This window comes from Pinus tabuliformis, chromosome 2_1 (genome assembly GCF_031772625.1).
Source record: "Pinus tabuliformis cultivar Carrire ecotype Pingquan chromosome 2_1, CPIR1, whole genome shotgun sequence".
NCBI lineage: Eukaryota > Viridiplantae > Streptophyta > Pinopsida > Pinales > Pinaceae > Pinus > Pinus tabuliformis.
In genome coordinates, this window is record NC_142299.1 from 635767867 (window position 1) to 635777474 (window position 9608).

Genomic DNA, 9608 nt, shown 5'->3' on the forward strand with positions numbered 1-9608 from the left:
GAATAGAGATGTATTACAATTGCTTGCCCACCACTGAGCACAATTTGTAAGTGAATAACCTATCTCTCTGCTCAGTGAGAAGATCTAACCTAGAATTAGTCGATTTCTAGCTCTGATTGAGCCCCATTTCCTTACAAAAGTCCTAGAGAATTAGCCCCTATTTTTTAGGAATTGTCCTCCAATTGATTGCACAATTCCCAAGGTTTGATGATCTAACTGCATGCAACACATGTACACTCAAACTAGTTTACAACTGCTTTTTATATTGCCTTGGAATCTCCACCACAGCTGGGAACTTGAATTCTATGCATGCAATAGTTATTTTAGGCTAATTGATTAGTTAACTGTATGATCACTAAGTTAGACTGCTATCCCACTACACAACTGACCTTCCACTAGTTATATTGATAGTTAGAACTAGTTTAACGGAAATTAACTTGAAATAACTTACCTTGATTTCTACAAATTAGAAATCACACAAGATTAAATGAACTCTAAGACATCTAACTCGAATTTACCAAGCTAAATGATTGACAAGAGCCATGTCACACAAGTTAACTACCTCCAAGTTGTCTGCTGATGTGGAAATTTGAATTTTCCTAATTTGACCAAGGCAAAGTCAAATTGAGGTTTTTTTGCTGCACTTCTCAACATGGTATTATGGTCTAATTATGCACTCATTTCGTATTCTAATAGGAGTGCTTCCTTCTTAGAGCTTGAGAAGTGGATGGTGATGGGATTCTCCTGTAGTAAGAAGGGGAATTGGTCGTTGAATCTAGGGTTTGGTATATTGTTCCTGGTGCAATGGGAGAGTTGCAAGTCTGGACACTTGGTAACAAGCTGGGGAGCATAATTTTTAGTGGAGGCTGGGTAAACTGAGGAGGGAGAAGAAATTCAAATGATGAGAGGAAAATCGACTAGTGGTTATGGAGCTTCGTCATGGAGGTTGGTTTTGGCCTCGAATTGTGCTTATGAACAATGGCATGTTTGTATTGACCCCTTTGACTTGATTTTAAATTCTTAGTATTTTTCCTGGTTGTGCTAGCTTTGCCCTTGTCTGCCCAATTATTGTCATGGTGTCTATGTTCATGTTAGGACCTAGATCTGGTCTATCTTGGGGAAACAAATTCATGACAAGTTTTATTTAGGCTAAGGAACCTCTCATGTCGAGTTTGTTTTTGAGGGTCAATCTTCTTTTGCCCTATTAGTTTTATTTAAGCTGATGCAATTATCGAATGTCTATCACTCTGTGGGGTTTGGTTTTTATTATCTATCAACTAGCTTAGGTTGTAGCAGGCTCCTTAGAGAGTGGATCTAGTCTTGGGGTGTTTTTATAATGGTCTCCTTGTCTTATATAACTTAGTCTATGTCCTATGTGACAATGTTGATATCATGTTGGGTTCATCTCCTTGTCATGTTTGGTCTCATTCCTTCTCTTCCCACCTCATTGGTCATGGTTGTTTATTTTTTGTTATAAGTGTGATCCTATCTTGTCTGTTATGCCTCCCATACAATGTAAGTGGTGCAGAAGGGTTGGAGGTGGAAGCAACCCACAAAGTCAATAGAGGACTTGAATCTTTGCTCAAGACTCATCCAATACATATTTTAGTGCAACCCGAGAGATAAGGCAAGAAATTAGGAAGTTGGAAACTCGGCCAGGAATGGAGAGACAGTCCTATTCCAATTCTTAGATTTTGGATGAGGACTCTTGTTGGGTGCTATACCCTAATCATACCAGGGGAAAAAAAATATCATCTCAATTATGTTGCTCTTCACTGGAAGATGAAGACTCTGCTTGGTCAGGTATTGAAAAAACAGGTAGAAAGGTACAAAAATGTATTTTCTTCTTTGGAAGACATCAAGAGGGTGTTGTTAAACTTGTTTTTTACTATGGATAAGGTTGACTCAAGACGAGGTCATGTGGAAGGACACCTGCATTGAGATTCATGCACTGCTGCTCCTCTTGGATCAAGTGTCAGGGACCCTTCTCCCATCTCTTCCTTTGATTCTTATTGGTTCTTATTTCTATTTTCTATGGTTGGTAATATGTTATGTTTTGTAATATTTCACTAGTATGTCTCGCATTTAGTATTTTGTATTCAGTTGGAGGATAATGTTTTCGTATTTTGTAATATGTGATTAGTAGATAAGTATGAATTGTCCAACATCTCCAAGAGGTAAGAGAGATCTCCTTTGTGATATGGTCATAACAACTATGTAATTTGTGAGTCTTTTTTGGTAATACAAAGCATTTTAAAAAAATAAAAAAAATAAAGAAATAAAATACATTAAAGAACTAAAAATTAAGTTACCTTTAAGAAAAAAATTAAAAAGAAAAGATGAAGACTCTGCTTGGTCAGGTATTGAAAAAAAATAGGTACAAAGGTACAACAATGTATTTTCTTCTTTGGAAGACATCAAGAGGATATTGTTAAACTTGTGTTTTACTATGGATAAGCTTGACTCAAGACAAGCTCATGTGGAAGGACACCTGCATTGAGATTCAGGCACTGTTGCTCCTCCTAGATCGAGTGTCAGAGACCCTTCTCCCATCTCTTCCTTTGATTCTTATTGGTGCTTATTTCTATTTTCTATGGTTAGTAATATGTTATGTTTTGTAATATTTCACTAGTATGTCTGGCATTTAGTATTTTGTAATCAGTTGGAGGATAATGTTTTCGTATTTTGTAATATGTGATTAGTAAATAAGTATGAATTATCCAACATCTCCAAGAGGTAAGAGAGATTTCCTTTGTGATATGGTCATAACAACTATGTAATTTTTGAGTCTTTTTGGGTAATACAAATCATTTAAAAAATAAATAAAAAATACATTAAAGAACTAAAAAATAAGTTACCTTTAAGAAAAAAATTAAAAGGAAAAATATGAGGATATTGATATTTTTTTAAGAGAGACGTGCTAAATATGTTCATATTTAGATGTTATTTTGTCTTTTAATCCACAAGGTGAGATCATCACCAATCTTTTATATTGCTCAAAATTTGAGGGTAATAATTAATTGATATATTATTATAATTGATATAGACTGATTTATCAAATTTTGAGAGGACTTAAATCTCTAAGATACAAACCTCCTTTTGAGTGTAAAACATGAGAAAGTATTTAAACCTCATGAGATTTGATTCCTCTAGGCTCTTGGTAGATCTAGAGTTAAGATAGATCTATGGCGATTTTGAAAAGCACACTAATAAAATTGTTTTAATTGTTAAGAAATTTTTAATTTTCACTTGTTTTGTATAATATATAGATTTGTTATAAATACTTTTTAAAATGTTACCTGTCACTCTCTCTGCACACACACACATTATATATTGAATTATTTTTGTTATTAATACACCATGCATATTAAAATATTTAAATTATAACCCACATTAAACATTCTTTTGGTTAGTATTTTTTTTAAATATTATATATAAACTTCATATTAAAAATGGAATAAATTACATATCTCTCTACAATGAGTAAATATATAATAAAATTTTCAATTTAATTTTTTTTTTTTTTTTAAATTAAGTTATTTTCAACTAATAGTAAAATACCTTTGTGTTATATATATGTTACATGACAATTGAATTACACATGATGCAGTACCAATAATATTATTTTTATAAGCCATTTGTGAACTCTATATTGAGTGAAGGAATTACATATCTCACTCATGCTAAAAAGGTTTTTTTTGACTTTCAATTACTTTATCTCTGTATGAAGTTTGATGTCAAATTAAGGTGGAAATTGAAGTATTTTATTTATGACCTATATTACTTTTTTTTGCTATTAGTATTTTTTTTAATTTGTTAATGTATGTATTGTTTTTTGAGTTTTAAATGTAACATTATGCAACAACATCTTCCTCATATTGAGCTGTAGAGTGCCTCTCAACTCAATGCATTTGCATTATAAATAAAATTTTAATTTTAATTAGTGGTGGTTGGAGCAAAGAGTCATTATTCACCTTGGAGGATAAGTTGAACATTCATATTCCTAGGTATTAGGATAAGCCTCCAATAATCATGCTCGGGCATATGGTCTCCTCTCAAAAATAATTCAAACCTTGAACTTTAACATACATAAGTTGATAGTCATTAGTGATTTGAGAACAATTCTTTGTCATCTTCACTCTTCCATTAGAGCTCAAGCTCAAGAACATTTTCAAAAGGATACTTTGTCTCTCCAAATTGGTATCAGTGTAATTAACTAGATCCATGTGTTTTTTATTCAATAATTATAAATCAAACCAATTGGCCAATAAAGGCACAATGTTGGACCCTAGAACCATAAGCATTAACAGGGTGAGAGGTTACTGCTCCATTCCATAATCAACGTATAAGTATCATGATTTATTTAATGAATCCTGGTGTAATATATAAGGAGGGATTTATCATGGTTTTAGCCATGATAGACCATGTAGCATTTCTATGCAATCGGGTTTTAAATTGCATCCTACCTCTCCATCAATTGTGTCTATGGAGGGTGGCCTGTGTAATGTATTATAAGAAGATACTTGGGATAAGGATGGATTGGACGACCTATTATATTGATGATCAATTTCTTGTAGGCAGGCATATAGTTAACTTGTACCTACACCAAATTGATGTTGTTACTCCAACATTTTTTTGTCCCTCTCCATGTTGGAATTGAGAAAAGTAGCACAAAAATGAAGGAAATGGATTTAATGAAGGTTTATGATCCCCTGCATGAAGTTGAAAGCTGTTATGTAGCCTTATTTTCTCTCCTTTGTGAAGATATGGGGGCATAGTAAAAAATAATGTCCATGCATGGGATTAAATCATCAAAGGGGAATTGTTGGGCTTAAATTCAGTTGTGTTTGATACTCTTGCAGCATGGGGAAACTTAACTTCTTTCCATTCGATAATTATGATTGATGGGTATTTACAAATGCAATGAAAGTTGAATGGATTAGGTCATATAAATTAAGGGAAGGACCGTGAAGATGCTATAGGGAAACTCTTAATTTAAAGTAGGGGATACCCTAAAGTACTGGGATTTCTATTCTTGTAGTAGAGAATCAATTGGGTTCAAGTTTAATCTTGGTACATCTAATTTTTCAGCCATTAGGAAACATAAATTTGAGAAGAGAATGTTCATACTTTCATACAGTGACAGGGTTGAGCAATACCTTCAATCCATGTAGGGAGATCTCCTCCAACTATAGCTCAGGCATAATCAAATGACCTCTAGCTTTACAACTATAATGGAAACAATGATAGAGTTGTGGGTTCAAATGCAATGGATTGAAGACAAAATTTTGCATTTGAGGATTCAAGTGGAAGAAATTCACCCAGGAAGAGAATTGGTGGCAACAACCCTTTGGAAAATTTGGAAACTTTATTTGTATTAGTTCTAGATACATTCCTGATTTGAACATCATTAATCACTATTAAGAACAAGTCTCCTTGTTGCAGGAGGTGGATCCTAACACTCAAAACTAAATAGCATGGAACATAAATTTTGTTCACTCCTAGGGCAATCCTAGAGGGATTACAAGTTGAATAAATATAGCATAGGTAATGCAATCTTCAATTTAGTTTTAGATATCAATAGAAATAGGATACAAAATTATAAGCCTGAATTCTTAATTTTTGAGAGTGTAGATTTCTATAATTATTCATATTGAGAGAATTTTATAGATAAAATAGTGTGGAGGATTTTTTATCTTCTCCAACGTTTTGGGTAGACCCTCCACCTATCATCAAAACCATAAAATTTGTATAAAAGCTTTTATTTTTTGAGATGTATTATTTTACCTTACACATATTTTAAATAAAAATATTTTTAATTCTAATTTAAAAAATAAAAAATTATAAAAGAAATTTAATATTTAATATTTTTGAATCTCTTATTATAATAAATTTGTGTTATGGATGGAGTTTGAATTTTAAATTATAAAATATATTTCATATCCAATATTTTTATAAGTTAATATAATTTATGTGTTTTATTTTTTAATTATTTTAACATTACAGTAATATGAAATGAATTCATATAAGAATGAATTTATAAATTTCCTTTCCATATTAAATAAATTTTAATAAAAATGTTAACAAGTTTATGATATTTGTAAATTTGTAATGAATTTAAGTCTCATTTCATTTTCAAAGGGAAAATAAAATATGGTTTTATTTATTTATATTTAATTATCTAATGTATGAATTTTGATCATGAACTAGATGGTTAATTTTTGTATTTAACTTAAGAAAAAATTTATTTGAATGGAAGCATTTGTTATTTAATTCTTCCCCAACTATACTTCCCTCTACGTTCTTTCAAAATCCAAATAATATGGTGTGGCCTAAGACAATATGGTCATTAACAATGTGTCAAAGTTGGGCATAATACCCCAGTTTTCCCTAACATTTTTATTAATAATTAATTATTAATCGTTAATGATTAAAACAAAATATTGTTAGTTTTGATATTTTAGTTAATTATGTGGGTATGTTTTGGAATTATCTAGGCGAGAAAGAATTTGCCTTTCAATGTATAAAAGTTTGGAAGGTTATTGTTGTTGCACCTGGCTCAAGGTGATAATGGAGAGTCAATGTTGTTTGAATCTTGATTGATTATAGACATTTAACAATTATATTAGTACAAAATATTATTGGTTTTGATATTTTAGTTAGCTTTTTCAAAAAAAAATTACAGGAGGATTGAGATGTTTTTCTTGTAGGTAGTTAATATAGTTTTTTGGGTTTTCAAAATATCATAATAGTAAAATAAATAATAATAGTTAAGGTTACAAATCATTATTATAAAATGTGATGATATTTTGGATTAGAACTTTGTAACACGATTAAGGAGAAATAACATATGGAATTTGGATTAGAACTATGTAACAAGATCAAGGAGATAATATATGGAATTTTAATGTAAAATGATTAGAAATTAAATTATAAATATAGGTTAAAGTGTAAACTCATTCTTAGCTTTCTTACGTTACTATCCCATTTAAGTGATACAACTCCTCCACCTAAGTTACAAAGGTGAATATGATACAACTTCTCCACCTAAGTTACAAAGGATACCTCGTTTCACTTGATGTAGAGTATTGATATCTAGAGTATAGGGATAAGAGAAGAGATATCGTCACCCTATGTAGAGTATTGATATATAGAGTATAGAGAGAAGAGAAGAGGTATCTTGGCTATAGGGGAGTTCTTTTCATTTTTAATTACATTAGTTAGTATCTCATCCATGTGATATAACTTAGTGGCCTAAGGTAAAAAGGACACCTTCCTTTGCAAAGAGAGGTATCTAAAGTATAGGGAGAAGAGACATAGATTCACTATAGGAGAGATGGCTTATTTACCTCAAAATTCAGATGAATGATATTAATCTTTAGTGTTTACCCTAATTGTGTAGGTATGTGAAGTGTTTTTCTATAGCACTATAACATGAGCATATTGCTCCATCTCGTACTCTACCAGTCCTCTTCAAATATTAATGGAAATGCCAATTACTACATGATTAAACATGATATTTAGTTGATTGTGTGTTTGCATTGCCAAATCCACTACAACACATAAGTTGTTGAAGGAGAAAGGGGTTTGGGAAGCCTTTTTCCAATTTCATCTACAAGCTCTACATTTATGACTTTGGCTCCATGATTGGTCAAGAGTCAATGGATTTCTAACCATTCATGAGTTTTAATGGAACCTACCTTGCCTATTGGTTGCTCCATACACCCCTATTTCTATTTACTTTTAGCTTTGAATGGAGTAATTCTACAAATCATGGACTAAGGGAATTTTATTAGACTAAAAGATCCCCATAATAGAGGAAGTGATCATTCATTTAAGGGATATTTTTTTAAGGGACTGATCTCTCCATGTTTGGATGTTCACATTCCATCCTTTATTCTCTAATTGTTTCTCTTCACTATGACCAGGAGTTGTGTTTCCATCACGTCATGTTGCAAGACATATTAGATCTATAATCCTCCCTCATGTTATTACGCCCTTTGTCCTAGAGTATGAGCACTCAAAAACAACAACAAGAATTTTTGTAGTTTGTATGGAATGGTAGAACATGAAGAACCTTGATTTGCAATACAACTTGGAGAGTCTTGATGTGCATATTGCAATGGGAACAAAGTCTACCAAGCTAGGTGTTTGGGCAAGAAGAGTATACCCAAAAATTATAATAAAGTTCTTCTTGACATTTGAGAATGTCAAGTATTCTCCTTGGTTGTATTGGATTTGATATTGCTAATGTCGGTCCCATACCTTTCAGGCATGATTAACATATAAATTTTAACTACCATAGGCCTATTTGCGAACATGCTCATGTCAATGTTCCTACTATTAGTGATGGAACACTTGGATCCAATTTAAAACATTGTCCTCCATACTTCTAGCAACACTCAAGGATCATTAACATTCCCTCCTTATCATTTCCCCATTTCTTTTTTCAATTGACTTGGGGCCTACACCCATATATGTGGATGCATTGCAGGCAAATCATGCATCATATAGGCTTTGCTTGGAGCACATTGGTGGTAGAAAGAGCTTCACTTCTCAATGACTTGTTATTCTTTTCCTTGATGTACTCTTGTACTCTCTCCTTTGGTCTCCCTCATACAAGTTATTATCACCATATCTCTCAATAAAACATTCTAACCACTTCACTTAGTTCATGTGGTGGAAAGGACAACAACTTTCTCATAAGCTTGAACCATACTCATGTAACTCTATGATTATGTGTATGATGCCAAATACAATTTATAAATTTCAATGACATATATTTGTTATGTGGATGTGTACCAGGGGAATCATTGTTTTCCTTCACAGCCTCCTCATGCCTTAGAATTTCTAGAATACCAACAATATGTTGAGTTTGCAAATGGCATAATATTTGTAATAAATGTTTTGTCCACACTCGAAGAACATGCACAATAGTCCATTCTTATTTTTGGGGTTCATCCTTCTACTTCTTTTTAAATTTTACCTTGCACTATGGTCTATGCCAATTTATCATAAAATTACCCTTGTTTTTAAGACACATAATTGTAGTGTATGTAAATGATCAAAATATGATGCTCATAAAAAAATATTCTATCATGTTCTCTTCGGCAATACCTTTTCCCACTTCGCTCAAATGGTGAGGAAAATTGTTTATGATCCTCCCAACCTGAGTTCAACCCTTGGGACAAGTTGACATGTTGTGATAAGGCTTGAAGTGTAGAAAACCAATGGGATAATGTTTCCTCGCTCATGGTGGGGTTTGAGGCATTTCAACTCTTGCTAAGTTATAAATTATCGATATATTGGACTTGCAGGTTTTGCTAAGTCCTAAGTCATTGGTATATCTGACTTGCGAGTTGTTGGATATACTCTTGATGTTATAATGGAAATTGGAAGATTTGATCCTAAGCTTTGCCCATATTACTTCAACATTGGGATGGAATTTGATGGGCAAATTACCCGTCACAAGGTGATTTTCTTGTCAAATGCAGCTGAAAAATTTGCAAAACCGTCATGATATTTCTTTGAAACTACGAAGATGGGTCGGGGAGGTGTAAAAATTGTCAAATTTGACGAGTGGGTCTGTTTTGAAATTCCAACCCTGC